We start from the raw sequence: 12,985 nt of genomic DNA, 5'->3' as shown, positions 1-12,985 counted from the left end.
TTAGTGGCTGCGTCCATGGCGGCCGCGGCTTCGTCGCCCTCCAGTCCTCCACTTTCTGGTCTCGCTTTATTTTGAGCTTTTTTTCTCGGCGGTTCTTTTTGGGGCACACTTTCTTGCGGGAGGAGACGGCGCCGCACGCTGGTGTTGCGGAGCCGTAGGATGGGAAATGAACGGCACAATCAGCCACGCGTCGGAGGCGGAAAACGGAGTTGCTCGGGGATTGAATACGTTTTCGAGAGCAAAAGGCGGACTGTTCATAATTTGGAGGAGGCTGATTAATTAGCAAAAAAGGTACTTAGTGCTGGAGGTGCGGGGAATCGAACCCCGTGCCTCTCGCATGCGAAGCGAGCGCTCTACCATATGAGCTACACCCCCGTTGTTGAGGCTGACACTACTGAAATTTAAACATACTAACGAAAGCTAATCATCAATTCGAAAAAACAACGGTCAAAGCTTTTGATTAAGGTGGTTGATCCGTGGATCTGAAAGGCACAGCTACTCCTGGTCACTAACACTGGTTTAATGCGGTCGATTCTTTGTCCATTACTAGATAGATTAGACTTCATTGATTTGTGCCTAACCAACACAAATGGAAAAAAAAAAATCATGTCTAGCTATGTGGACGTGTCGTCCTCTGTTCACGTCGGTGTCATGCTTATTTGACAAATTTAAGCTGGCTAGGAAATGCTAAATTAGTAATGACGATCAATTCCCCAACTACCAACCTCTGCTTTCTTTATTGTACGTTGCACGAAGTAATCTGATTCGCGGTATTCACGTGTGTCTCCGAACTCGGGTGCACGTACTGGCCTCCAGCCCAACCGTTTGTCCCCTGCAAGATGGTGGAAATGGCCGTGGAGCAAACTTGAGTGGTAGGTGTGTCTGACCGCAGAGCAATGAAAAACACTTTTGATGCAAAACAAAATAAGCTTTATTATAATATGCTTTTTGCTTTTCCTACAAACGGCATAACAGCCATATTTTCTTCACGTAACTTTGCATACGTAAAAAAATACAAGTATGTGTATTTTCACAAAAGTAGTTCGATATTTTTTGAAATTTTATTTTATTTATAAGAAAATCTGCCAACAATACAGCAAGTACTGTCTATGTTGTTGCAATGACCTCGCTCGGTTTTGTTACAAGTAGGTAAGCAATAGTTTATCGTGTCATTGGCCCGCTTTTATGGCATTTATTTTGCAACTTCATATATTTGTGTGCTCTGCGAGTGCGAGGCAACCATCAAACTGCGCCTCAATTTTTTTTTGCCTCCGTTCTATATGTTGTTCCCTAAAATAATCTGAGAATACCATCATAATACAAATCCTTCCGTATTCACCTGTCGTATTATTGGCATAAGTTCCTCACGTCCTTGCCTATGCCGTAAATTTGTCATCGGATAATCAGAGAAGCTCGTCCAAGTAGTCGTTGTCTAGATTCTCTAGCACCACATGCCCAACTATCGTCTGCCGCGGCGGTGACACCACCAATGGAAGAGGTGCTTCGCCATAGGACGCCATGGAGGCTTCGTCGTCCCAATTGAGGGTGACCAGCCATGGGAACCCTGCCAAATGTGTCCCCGTGATCGACTGCCAACATTTTTTTGCTGACATCACGATAAAAGAAGTGCACACCTAAGACTGGCAAGTGCTCGTTAGAAAGAGACAAGGTGAGCTCTATGTGGATCATGGAGGGCGACGGAGGCCGAGCTAACCACACGGAGGCAGCGTGCAAAAGCATAAACATGTTGCCTAAAAGTCTATATTTCTACACAAAAGGAGAAGCTACAATGGAATTTGTATTTCTATCATATCCTCGATTTTGGTTTAGGAGAAAGAAAACCCGGAAAGCTACTGGATGGGCTGGTGTCGACTCGTGATTTATGCGAGGGGCGGTGACAAGCTTGTTCCATCCTAATAAGCGCACCATGCTCAACACCTAGGATGCATAGTATTTGTGTTTGGTATACACAAATAATTATGTTCACATTGACTAGCAATTGAACAATTAACTTAAGAAATGTAATTATGAATCATAAAAATGTAAAAAAAATGCGAAACAAATATGTATTTCAGAACATGTAAATGGCCTTATGACACTACATTTACTTTCCTCGCTGGAAACTTATATATATACAACTATGTGCATATATTGCTAGAGAAAATAATTCAAATATTTGCAAATATCCGGCCCGGTAAATCCGGCCTGGAGAAAAACAGCCTGCTTCTTTTTGTCTCGTTTTTTCACACAAAACATCCATATACATGTATATATATATAATCTATGCGCCACTTCATCAAACATTAGTGTTGGGTGTACAAAATCCACTCTCGTATATTGACATCAAACATTTTAAAACATAATTCGAGAGATGTTCTTTCACCAGCGAGCTGGGTCGCTACGTTATGTTGGATGTAGATGGGATGCAGCCCAGTAAGGCAGCCCATGTAGCCTACAAATTCCTGAAATCTCAAAGCCCATCACGTTGGCAGCTTGGGACAGCCTTGGGAAACAAAATTTAGTCCCACATTGCTAGTTGGGAGGGAGTTGGAGTGGTATATAAGGGCTACTATTTTAGTCCTTCCAAGTGAGTGAGAATAGAAGGAGCCCTCGCGCACTCCTCCTCCTCCGCCCCGCCTCGCCTCGTCACGCACGTCGCGTTTCGTGACTCGAGTTCGAGTTCGAGACGCACTCAAGGAAGCCTAAATTTTTTGCTTGGTGCACCACCTGAGTTGGTCACGTGTCGACCTGCATGTGCATGCTCGCCGCGTTTCCCTGGCTTTCTACGCGATCGGGCGCGTGTCCCTGCGTTCCTACGCGTGGCAACGCTGTCGGGTCGGCTCTACTCCCTGGCTATACCAGGAGACATAACAGATCTTGAGGCACACGCTCAGAACTCTCTAGTCTGCCTCTCTCACGCAGAAGTTCATTTTGATGCGCTACTCTCTAGTCTTTCCCATCCCGGCGACTTCGTGCACAGCCATCCGGGAGAGCAGGCCTCCGAAACCCTGTCCGTCGAGATCCTGCATCGGGAGGCGGGCGATAAGATTTTTGGGGAGCGTCTCGGCGCGACTGCTCGCTGCTGTTTGTTTTTATCTTCGCTGGTTCGACTGCTTCCTCGACTGATCCGACTACACCATGGGCGACATCAACAATGACCATGGTGTTGCTGCTGGTGCGACCTTCCCGGTCGCGATTTACGTGATTTTCCTCTCTTACCTTGCACTGCTACTTGTTCCATGTTCGGATCTGATGCATGTGCTTAGTCTGATGTGTGTGGTTAAGTATACTTGTGCATCTGTCATGTTATTTCGGTAATTAATCTTACACAAAAATTACCTAATAATCTAACACGTTAAACCATGTTCTCGGGCTTCACAAGCTCGGCCCGATTGTCGGGCCAAGATTTCAAGCCCAACCCTATATTTTCGGGTACATTGCCAAGTATCGGCAAAACAAATATTGGCAGCCTTTACGTACAAAAGAGTTCTGACAGTATACACAACAAAATGGAGATCGACAGGGCAGTCAATTTTCTGTTAGTGTCATTCTGAAACTTGCCAGCCTACATGGTCCGATTTGGTCCTAGTTGGCTGGGTACAGATATCAGCTGCTTCACGCCGCAACGGGCCATGCCTTCACGTGACCTTCAAGTCTTGAACAGCGTCCACCGCCTCTTGCTTGCTCGGTCCATCCGTGGTACCACCTGCTACGGACTCCGCACGAGGAGACGCCACCGTCGCCGCCGCTACTATTGCACACACTGTCCAGCGCGCGCGCCGCCGACACCGCGTTGCATCGGTCCGATCAGAGATTCCCAGACCCAGATCCAATCCCACTGGGCACTGGACACTGGACACTGCTGGTGTACTTACATTCCTCGATCCATCCTTGGACAGATCAGATGAGGACCATCATCGAGGAACCAGAATTCAGAGAAACAGCCAGGCAAAACAGTGCGCCGGCCGGCAATCAATTCTCACCGGCGGCGCGCGCAACCGTAAACCGATCGGGCCGGACATGCGCACACCTCGCCCGCCGTCGACACCGCACCACAGTGGACTCCATTCATCCGTCACCGCCCGCTCTTCACCTCCCCAACCACCTCCTCCCCAGCCGTATTTAACCCCCCTGCCCGTGCTCGTCCTCCCACCACCAGCCAGCCACGGTACCGGCGAAGGAGGAGCTGTCGTGAGCTATCTGATCTCGCGATATATACGCCACTACACGCGTCCCACCGGCCAACCGACACCGTGCACCCACGCCCACACCTAGGCTAGCTCTCGGTCTAGGTAGCAGCGGTTGCGCGGCGCGATCGGCATGGGGCTGGAGACGGAGTCGGCGGCGGCGGCGGCGGGCGGCGCGGTGCACGGGCACCGGCTGTCGACGGTGGTGCCGAGCTCGGTGACGGAGGTGGAGAGCTACGGGCTGGCGGACCCCGACCTGGCGTTCCGCCTGCACTACCTGCGCGGGGCGTACTACTACGCGGCGGGGGAGGCCGTGCGCGGGGTGACCACCAAGGTGCTCAAGGACCCCATGTTCCCCTGGCTCGACGCCTACTACCCCGTCGCCGGCCGCGTCCGCCGCCCCGCCGACGACCAGCCGCAGCAGCAGGAGGACGGGGGAGGCGCGTCGCGCAGGCCGTACGTCAAGTGCAACGACTGCGGCGTCCGCATCGTGGAGGCGCAGTGCGACCGGAGCCTCGACGAGTGGCTCCGCGATGATGAAGTCGACCGCGTCGCGCAGCTCTGCTACGACAAGGTGCTCGGCCCGGAGCTCTTCTTCTCCCCGCTCCTCTACGTCCAGGTAAAACCGCTGACTATTCCTTCCACTACAGAATTTCGACCCAACTATCGGAATACATGTTCTTCAATTAAACAAACTCAGCCGTTGAATCTTCGCGATCTGGTCGTGAGGATTTTAAACATTATCTGGAAAAAATCGTTGTAGACAATTCTTCACTACCAGTTCGCGTGGTCTCCGTCGTCGGCGATTTGGTTGGTTGGGCCGCGACATGGGATCGATGAGCTAAGGAGACGTAGCTTTCGGTGCGGTTCGCAGCTGCGGCCATAGCTGTAGCCATCAAGAACTTATGCTAGAACACTGACCATGGACCACGAAACGGAAACTTTTATTGCTGCCCTGTGGTAGCTGCTTGGGGCAAAACTGATCGCTGAAAGGCCGTTTTGCCCACGCTATTCTTCTTCAAGTGTTCGCGGCGCAGAAGCAAATTGATCACACCAAGCAAATGAGGCAGTTTCGTGCGCGATAAGGGTTTTGTCGACTAGATATTCTTCCACGATTAGTTGTGGGTTGTGGCGATGAACTGATGAGGGATCTCCGTTCATCCACCCATTCCACCTTCGCAAGCAGTCTGGGATGCGGTGAATTTGTCATGTATAGGCGAAAAATGTGCAAAATTACTTCAAAAGAGTGCAAAGTTATACTGTTCTACTGATCTACTCTGGATACTCCTATATACAGTACACCATGTTAGTACATCATTCATGCCGCGCCTTTACCCGTACCGTGTCCAGCGTAACCGAGTCTGACAGTAGGTATCGACAGTATTAACTGCACCACTTCGATCTAGGACAAGAGTGAATGCACCTTGCCATCGGAGAGGGAAGACACAATCACGCAACGCTTCTCCAATTCAATTCCCATTGCACTCATCTCAGATTGAATCCCAACTACCCGTAAATCCATCACGTACTGCACCAGAGGAACAGAGAGAAAATCGACCTGAATTTGCTTTGATCCTGCTAGCACCGGTGCATGCAATGTTTGTCCCAACATTCCCTCATGTATTGGTTATTCAAGTGTTTGGTGTCAAAAACTTCCTCCAGTCAAGTCTCCAAACGAGTCAGATCTATGGACGTTGCCGCGCGATGTCACATCTGAGGCAGCCCTGTTCCCAGCCGTGTCCCCAATTTTTTTTTTTGAAAACAACAAGTTTAAATGATAATTTAAAATTTCATCCACATTTGATAATATTTTACGCATTCTGAATGAAATTTAACTGCGGCTATGGCGGTGTCGCGGTAGTAGTACTCGAAGAAGTACTAGTAGTCCAAGTCGGTTCGGCTCGTCCTTGACGGCGTCGTTGGGTCCAACGCCACTTAGCAGGTGCATGTCTGACGGGACCGGGTACCACACGCTGTAAAGAGCCCATGTCACGGAGACGGTTAGGCCGCGTGGCGCAAAGCCGTCCGGGCGTCCGCGACACTTCCACTGGTGCGGCGACTCGACATGGCGATAATAGTTATGTCTCTTGGTGCAGGGTGGCTCTAGGGTTTTCTAATGAGGCAAGCCGTGGAGGGTGTGTGAAGAGACTAGAGAGGGTGTCGCCCGAGGTGAATTTAATGACGGTGACACGTGAGGGAGCGGTGGCGCGCATTAACACCGGCACTATCCCGCCATGTCATGCCACACCACCCCGGTGCGACGGCGACATGACGCCCCACTGCGCATGCCTAGGAATCCGGCACACATCCAATGTGTTTATGACATGGTTGTCCCGCCACTCGCCACGTCATCACCATGTTGCATTAGGCGCGTTCAACATGTGCTCTATCGGATGGAGATGATCTCGGGACGCCGGACACGGTATTGAGATGAAAAATGCTTTGGAGCATGAGTCTGGAGAGATCATGTGCACCATTCATTGCTGCATCTGCACTTACCCGTACCGTGTCCTGCGTACCGAGTCTGCCAATAACTAGCATCGACAGTATTCACTGCACCACGTCTGCTCTGAACAAGTGTAGCTTCTCAGACAGAGACCCAGCTTCTTTTCTTTCGTATAATTCAATTTCCCTTGCACATCTCAGCTACCACTTCTCAGATTGAATCTCAACCCTACCGTCGATCCCACCAGTATTAGTACCACAGTAGCCCTTCAAATTTTCGGTCCATCAGAGAGCAATAATCCCTGTACTTGAGCACTTAAGTTAGTCATACTTGTGTGTGTTGGTTTGGCAACAATGTTAGATGGATCGCCGTCAGTACCGGTGGTGCATTATGATCAGCTTTTGGCATGTAGGACCACCGTGTCTCAACCTATGTGGCCAGATCGTATCTAGCTAATTCCATCCAATCTCTGCAGTTCATTTTGCTGGGCTTCTTTTCTGAACAAAGACAGGCTTAATTCTGTTTCCCATTTCAGTCTCAAGCTAATTGAAATTTCTATTCGATCTGTGTCCCTGCATGAAACCTGAATCTTGTTAGTCACAGGTGCTTTACTGCTTTGTTCTGACTGAATGATGATTCACAGGTGACAAAATTCAAATGTGGAGCGATGGCGCTCGGGTTCAGCTGGGCGCACCTCATCGGCGACGTGGCGTCGGCGACCACCTGCTTCAACAACTGGGCTCAGATACTCGCCGGCAAGAAGCCGGACGCCATCACCGTCAACCCTGTGAAGGAGCCGCAAGACCGTGCACCTGCCGCAGCGGCGCCGCCACGCTCCGTCAGGCAGGTCGGGCCCATCGAGGACTACTGGCTGGCACCCACCGGCGTCGACATGGCATGCTACTCATTCCACGTCACCGAGCCCATGCTCAAGAGGCTGCAGCAGCAGGAGTCGGCGGCCGCCGCCGGCGCCTTCGAGCTCATCTCGGCGCTCCTATGGCAGACGGTGGCGAAGATCAGGGTCAATAAGGAGGTGAAGACCGTGACGGTGGTGAAGAACGACATGTCTGCCAGGACCGGCAACTCGCTGGCGAACGAGCAGACGGTCGGATACGTGGAGACGGGCTCGCCGCCGGCGAAGACCGACGTGTCCGAGCTGGCGGCGATGCTGGCCAAGAACCTGGTCGACGAGACGGCGGCGGTGGTGGGGTTCCCTGGGGACGTGATCGTCTACGGCGCGAACCTGACGTTCGTGGACATGGAGCAGGTTGACCTGTACGGGCTGGAGATCAAGGGGCAGCGGCCGGCGCACGTGGAGTACGGCATGGCTGGCGTCGGCGAGGAGGGCGCCGTGCTGGTGCAGCCGGACTCCGACGGGCGTGGCCGCGTCGTCGCGGCGGTGCTCCCCAAGGACGAGGTCGGCAGCCTCCGTGCCGCGCTCGGGAGCTCGCTCCTGCAGACTCCCTGAAACTGAAACTTCAGCTCGGTGATTGATTTTCAGATGCCCGATAATTCTGTGTGATAATTCTGGCGCGTGCTTTCCATGTGGGTAGTTTGAACGATAGATGCGCGATCGGTTTGCCAAGTGTGTTCTGTACGATGTTACGAAATAAGTTGCTCCTCGAATAACTTGATCTTCCAGATGTACCCCGGACTGCAAGAAATGCAAAGTTAATTAGTTGTAAATTTGTTCCATAGCAAACAATCCAAACTCGGAGGTGAATTTGGGATGGTTTGACGATTCGTTAAGTAACACAATTGCATTATTGCATCATATCGAAGGAACTAAAGTATGGAGTACAATCAGGGGGAGGGCTGTGGACAAATGGAGCTCGGGCTCCATTTAGCCTTTTTTTAAAAAAAAAATTCATAAGCAACAATATGGAGATTTTAAAAAAAATCTGAAACAAATACTTAGATGGATTAGATAATTTTATACTTTACAAATTTTTAAAATAAAATAACTTATATTAAGGGTACACACACAATGAAATCAACCTGAAAATGAGAAAATAAAATACAATCAGGGGGAGCGGGGTGGACAAATGGAGCTCGGGTTCCATGTAGCCTTTTTTTTTGGAAAATTTAAAAGCAACAATTTGGAGATCCAAAAGATCTGAAACAAATATCTTAATGTAGATAATGTTGGACTTTACCAACGTTTAAAATATCAACTCAAAATACCTTATATTCAAAGCTACACACAACTTGACAAAATTTGACACCTAAAGTAGTGAAGATTGCAAAATTTTCAACCTCTCAAATGTAATAGATTTTGTCCTTTTTTAGTATCTCCGACTGTAGGATATTTCGAGTTGAGATTTTACATGTTGCTAAAGTACAACATTCTCTTCTATAATTTTTCCCCAAAAAAAGTTCCCAGTTGAACATATTTTTCAAATTATGAAAAATAAGGGGTTGCATGGAGCTTCGGCTCTAGTTGGGGTTTACGCGGGGGAGCTCCTATTTGACGCTTTGTGCGTGCGTTTGGGGTGCTCCGCCTGAAAGTGCATGGAGCCCCCATGTGTGGTTTTGGTAATTAATGACAATCCCTATGAACTAATGTTTGCATTGAGTTATATTTGTAGGAGTTGTCCATAGGCAATTCTTGAACCATATGTTGGCTTCAAGGTTCCAATAAGAAGAATTTGATGAAGGATATCAAGTGTCAAGTATGTCTTGAAGATGAAGAAGAAGTGAGCCCTCAAGTTACTTCAAGACATCAACATGTTTGTATTAGGTTGCAATAAGAAGAAATTAATGAAGGATATCAAGTGTCAAGTATGTCTTGAAGATGAATATGAAGTGAGCCCTCAAGTTACTTCAAGACATCAACATGATGAAGAATGAAGAAATGAAGTGCAAGTTCAAGATGAGCCATATGGTGATCATGGATATGTGAAGATGCGCCGAAGAAGAAGCTCTCTCATGGTGGATTATGGGGGAGCAATCCACATGGTGGTCATGGTTATGTGAAGATGCGCCGAAGAAGAAGCTCTCCCATGGTGGATTATGGGGGAGCAATCCACAAGACTTCGTCAAGCAAACACAAGCAAGAAAGGCGTTCCATCTTGTTGAGGTCAAGATCGTCGTCATCGAGCTCAAGTGGAATGCGCAAGTATGAGGTTTGCTCTTGATAGGGTTTCTTTCTCACCGGTCTCATAGTGTAGTTGGAGACCGGTTTATAGTTTAGTTGCCGTACTATCAAGAGGGCTCTCGAGTGAGTAACTCGATCGTATCGTTCGAAGAGAGCTCAAACCTTTGCATCCTTGCATCATCTTTCTTGGTTGTTATTTGGACCTTATCCATGTGATGTTTTAGAGCTTGTGCTTATTCTCATGACAAGCTCTAGTTCATCGAAAACGGATTTCGCATAGATCACTTGTTGCGTTTTCGAGTTTGATTCATCATCTTTCTTGGTTGATTATTTGGATCTTATCCATGTGATGATTTAGAGATTGTGCTTATTCTCATGACAATCTCTAGTTCATCAAGAATGATTTTTGCATGGGCAACTTGTTGCATTTTCGAGATTGGAGGTTTTACCGGTAAGTCTTTTTTAGATAGGTCAAACCTTTCATCATTTGTTTCTATCCTCCCTTGTTGGACTATGATGGTTTCCTGCATGATCTTGTAGGGCTTGTTCCTAGCTTCAAAACAAGCCCAAGATCTGTTGGAGATATGCCCAAGAGGCAATAATAAAAGTGGTTATTATATATCTTTATGTTTATGATAAATGTTTATATACCATGCTATAATTGTATTAACCGAAACATTGATACATGTGTGATATGTAAACAACAAAGAGTCCCTAGTAAGCCTCTTAACTAGCTTGTTGATTAATAGATGATTAGTTTCATAATCATGAACATTGGATGTTATTAATAACAAGATTATATCATTATATGAATGATATAATGGACACACCCAATTAAGCGTAGCATAAGATCACGTCATTAAGTTATTTGCTATAAGCTTTCGTTACATAGTTACCTAGTACTTATGACCATGAGATCATGTAAATCACTTATACCGGAAAGGTACTTTGATTACATCAAACGCCACTGCGTAAATGGGTGGTTATAAAGGTGGGATTAAGTATCCGGAAAGTATGAGTTGAGGCATATGGATCAACAAAGTGGGATTTGTCCATCCCGATGACGGATAGATATACTCGGGGCCCTCTCGGTGGAATGTCGTCTAATGTCTTGCAAGCATATGAATAAGTTCATAAGAGACCACATACCACGGTACGAGTAAAGAGTACTTGTCAGGAGACGAGGTTGAACAAGGTATAGTGTGATACCGATGATCAAACCTCGGACAAGTAAAATATCGCGTGACAAAGGGAATTGGTATTGTATGTGAATGGTTCATTAGATCACTAAGTCATCGTTGAACATGTGGGAGCCATTATGGATCTCCAGATCCCGCTATTGGTTATTGGTCGGAGTGAGTACTCAACCATGTCCGCATAGTTCGCGAACCGTAGGGTGACACACTTAAAGTTGGATGTTGAAATGGTAGAACTTGAATATGGAATGGAGTTCGAATATTTGTTCGAAGTCCCGGATGAGATCCCGGACATCACGAGGAGTTCCGGAATGGTCCGGAGAATAAGATTCATATATAGGATGTCATTTTATGTGAATTAAAATGATACGGAAGGTTCTATGGAAGGTTCTAGAAGGTTCTAGAAAAGTCCGGAAGAAACCACCTAGGAAAGTGGAGTCCACATGGGACTCCACCTCCATGGCCGGCCAACCCTAGTGGGGTGGAGTCCCAAGTGGACTCCCCCTTTGGGGGCCGGCCACCCCACCATATGGAAGGTGGAACTCCCACCTCTAGTGGGAGTCCTAGCTTGGGAAGGTTTCCCACCATATGGAAGGTTTTGGGTTCGGGTCTTATTCGGAGACTTGTAGTCCAACACTTGGGGCTTCCACCTATATAATGAGGGGCCAAGGGGAGGGGGCCGGCCACACCAAGACCACAACCCGGCCGCCCCTTTAGTGGCCGGCCACCCCCTCTCCCCAAACCCTAGCCGCCCCGCTCCTCCACCATATCCCGCACGCTTAGCGAAGCTCCGCCGGATTTCTCCACCGCCACCGACACCACGCCGTCGTGCTGTCGGATTCAAGAGGAGCTACTACTTCCGCTGCCCGCTGGAACGGGAGGTGGACGTCGTCTTCATCAACAACCGAACGTGTGACCGAGTACGGAGGTGCTGCCCGTTCGTGGCGTCGTGATCAAGATCTTCTACGCGCTTTTGCAAGCGGCAAGTGATCGTCTACCGCAGCAACAAGAGCCTCATCTTGTAGGCTTTGGAATCTCTTCAAGGGTGAGACTCGATAATCCCCTCGTTGCTACCGTCTTCTAGATTGCATCTTGGCTTGGATTGCGTGTTCGCGGTAGGAAATTTTTTGTTTTCTATGCTACGTTATCCTACAGTGGTATCAGAGCCGTGTCTATGCATAGATGGTTGCACGAGTAGAACACAATGGTTTTGTGGGCGTTGATGCTTATGTTGTCTTTAGCTTGAGTACTTTGCATCTTTGTGGCATAGTGGGATGAAGCGGCTCGAGCTAACTTTACATGACCGCGTTCATGAGATTTGCTCCACGCTTGACATGCAACTTGTATTGCATAAGTGGCTTTGCGGGTGTCCTGTCTCTCCTACTATAGTGAAGATTCAATTTACTCTTCTATTGACAACACTAGTATCACCGTTGTGGTTCATGTTCGTAGGTAGATTAGATCTCACTCGAAAACCCTAAACCACGTAAAATATGCAAACCAAATTAGAGAACGTCTAACTTGTTTTTGCAGGGTTTTGTGATGTGATATGGCCATAATGTGATGATGAATATGTATGAGATGATCATTATTGTATTGTGGCAACCGGCAGGAGCCTTATGGTTGTCTTTAAATTTCATGTTGAGTAGTATTTCAAAGAAGTTGTAATAGTTGCTACATGGGAGAACAATCATGAAGACGGCGCCATTGACCTTGACGCTACGCCGACGATGATGGAGATCATGCCCGTTGATGATGGAGATCATGTCCGTGCTTTGGAGATGAAGATCAAAGGCGCAAAGACAAAAGGGCCATATCATATCACATATGAACCGCATGTGATGTTAATCCTTTTATGCATCTTATTTTGCTTAGATCGCGACGGTAGCATTATAAGATGATCCCTCTCACTAAAATTTCAAGATAATAAAGTGTTCATCCTTAGTAGCACCGTTGCCAAGACTTGTCGTTTCGAAGCATCTCGTGATGATCGGGTGTGATAGAATCAACAAGTGCATACAACGGGTGCAAGTCAGTTTTGCACATGCGGATACTAAGG

At 47.9% G+C, this 12,985-nt stretch overlaps 1 non-coding gene and 1 pseudogene across 1 annotated transcript; one reads left to right on the top strand and one right to left on the bottom strand.

Annotated features, from left to right (window-relative positions):
• Positions 1-302: 302 nt before the first annotated feature.
• Positions 303-375, bottom strand: TRNAA-CGC. The gene has a single exon. It is a non-coding gene; the product is annotated as a tRNA-Ala (tRNA).
• A 3,945-nt stretch (positions 376-4,320) lies between these two features.
• On the top strand, positions 4,321-8,305 carry LOC124678700 (annotated as a pseudogene).
• Positions 8,306-12,985: the final 4,680 nt, after the last annotated feature.

Source organism: Lolium rigidum, chromosome 7 (genome assembly GCF_022539505.1).
Source record: "Lolium rigidum isolate FL_2022 chromosome 7, APGP_CSIRO_Lrig_0.1, whole genome shotgun sequence".
NCBI lineage: Eukaryota > Viridiplantae > Streptophyta > Magnoliopsida > Poales > Poaceae > Lolium > Lolium rigidum.
Note: the sequence above shows the minus strand (reverse complement) of the source record. Positions and strands in the feature narration are given on the sequence as shown.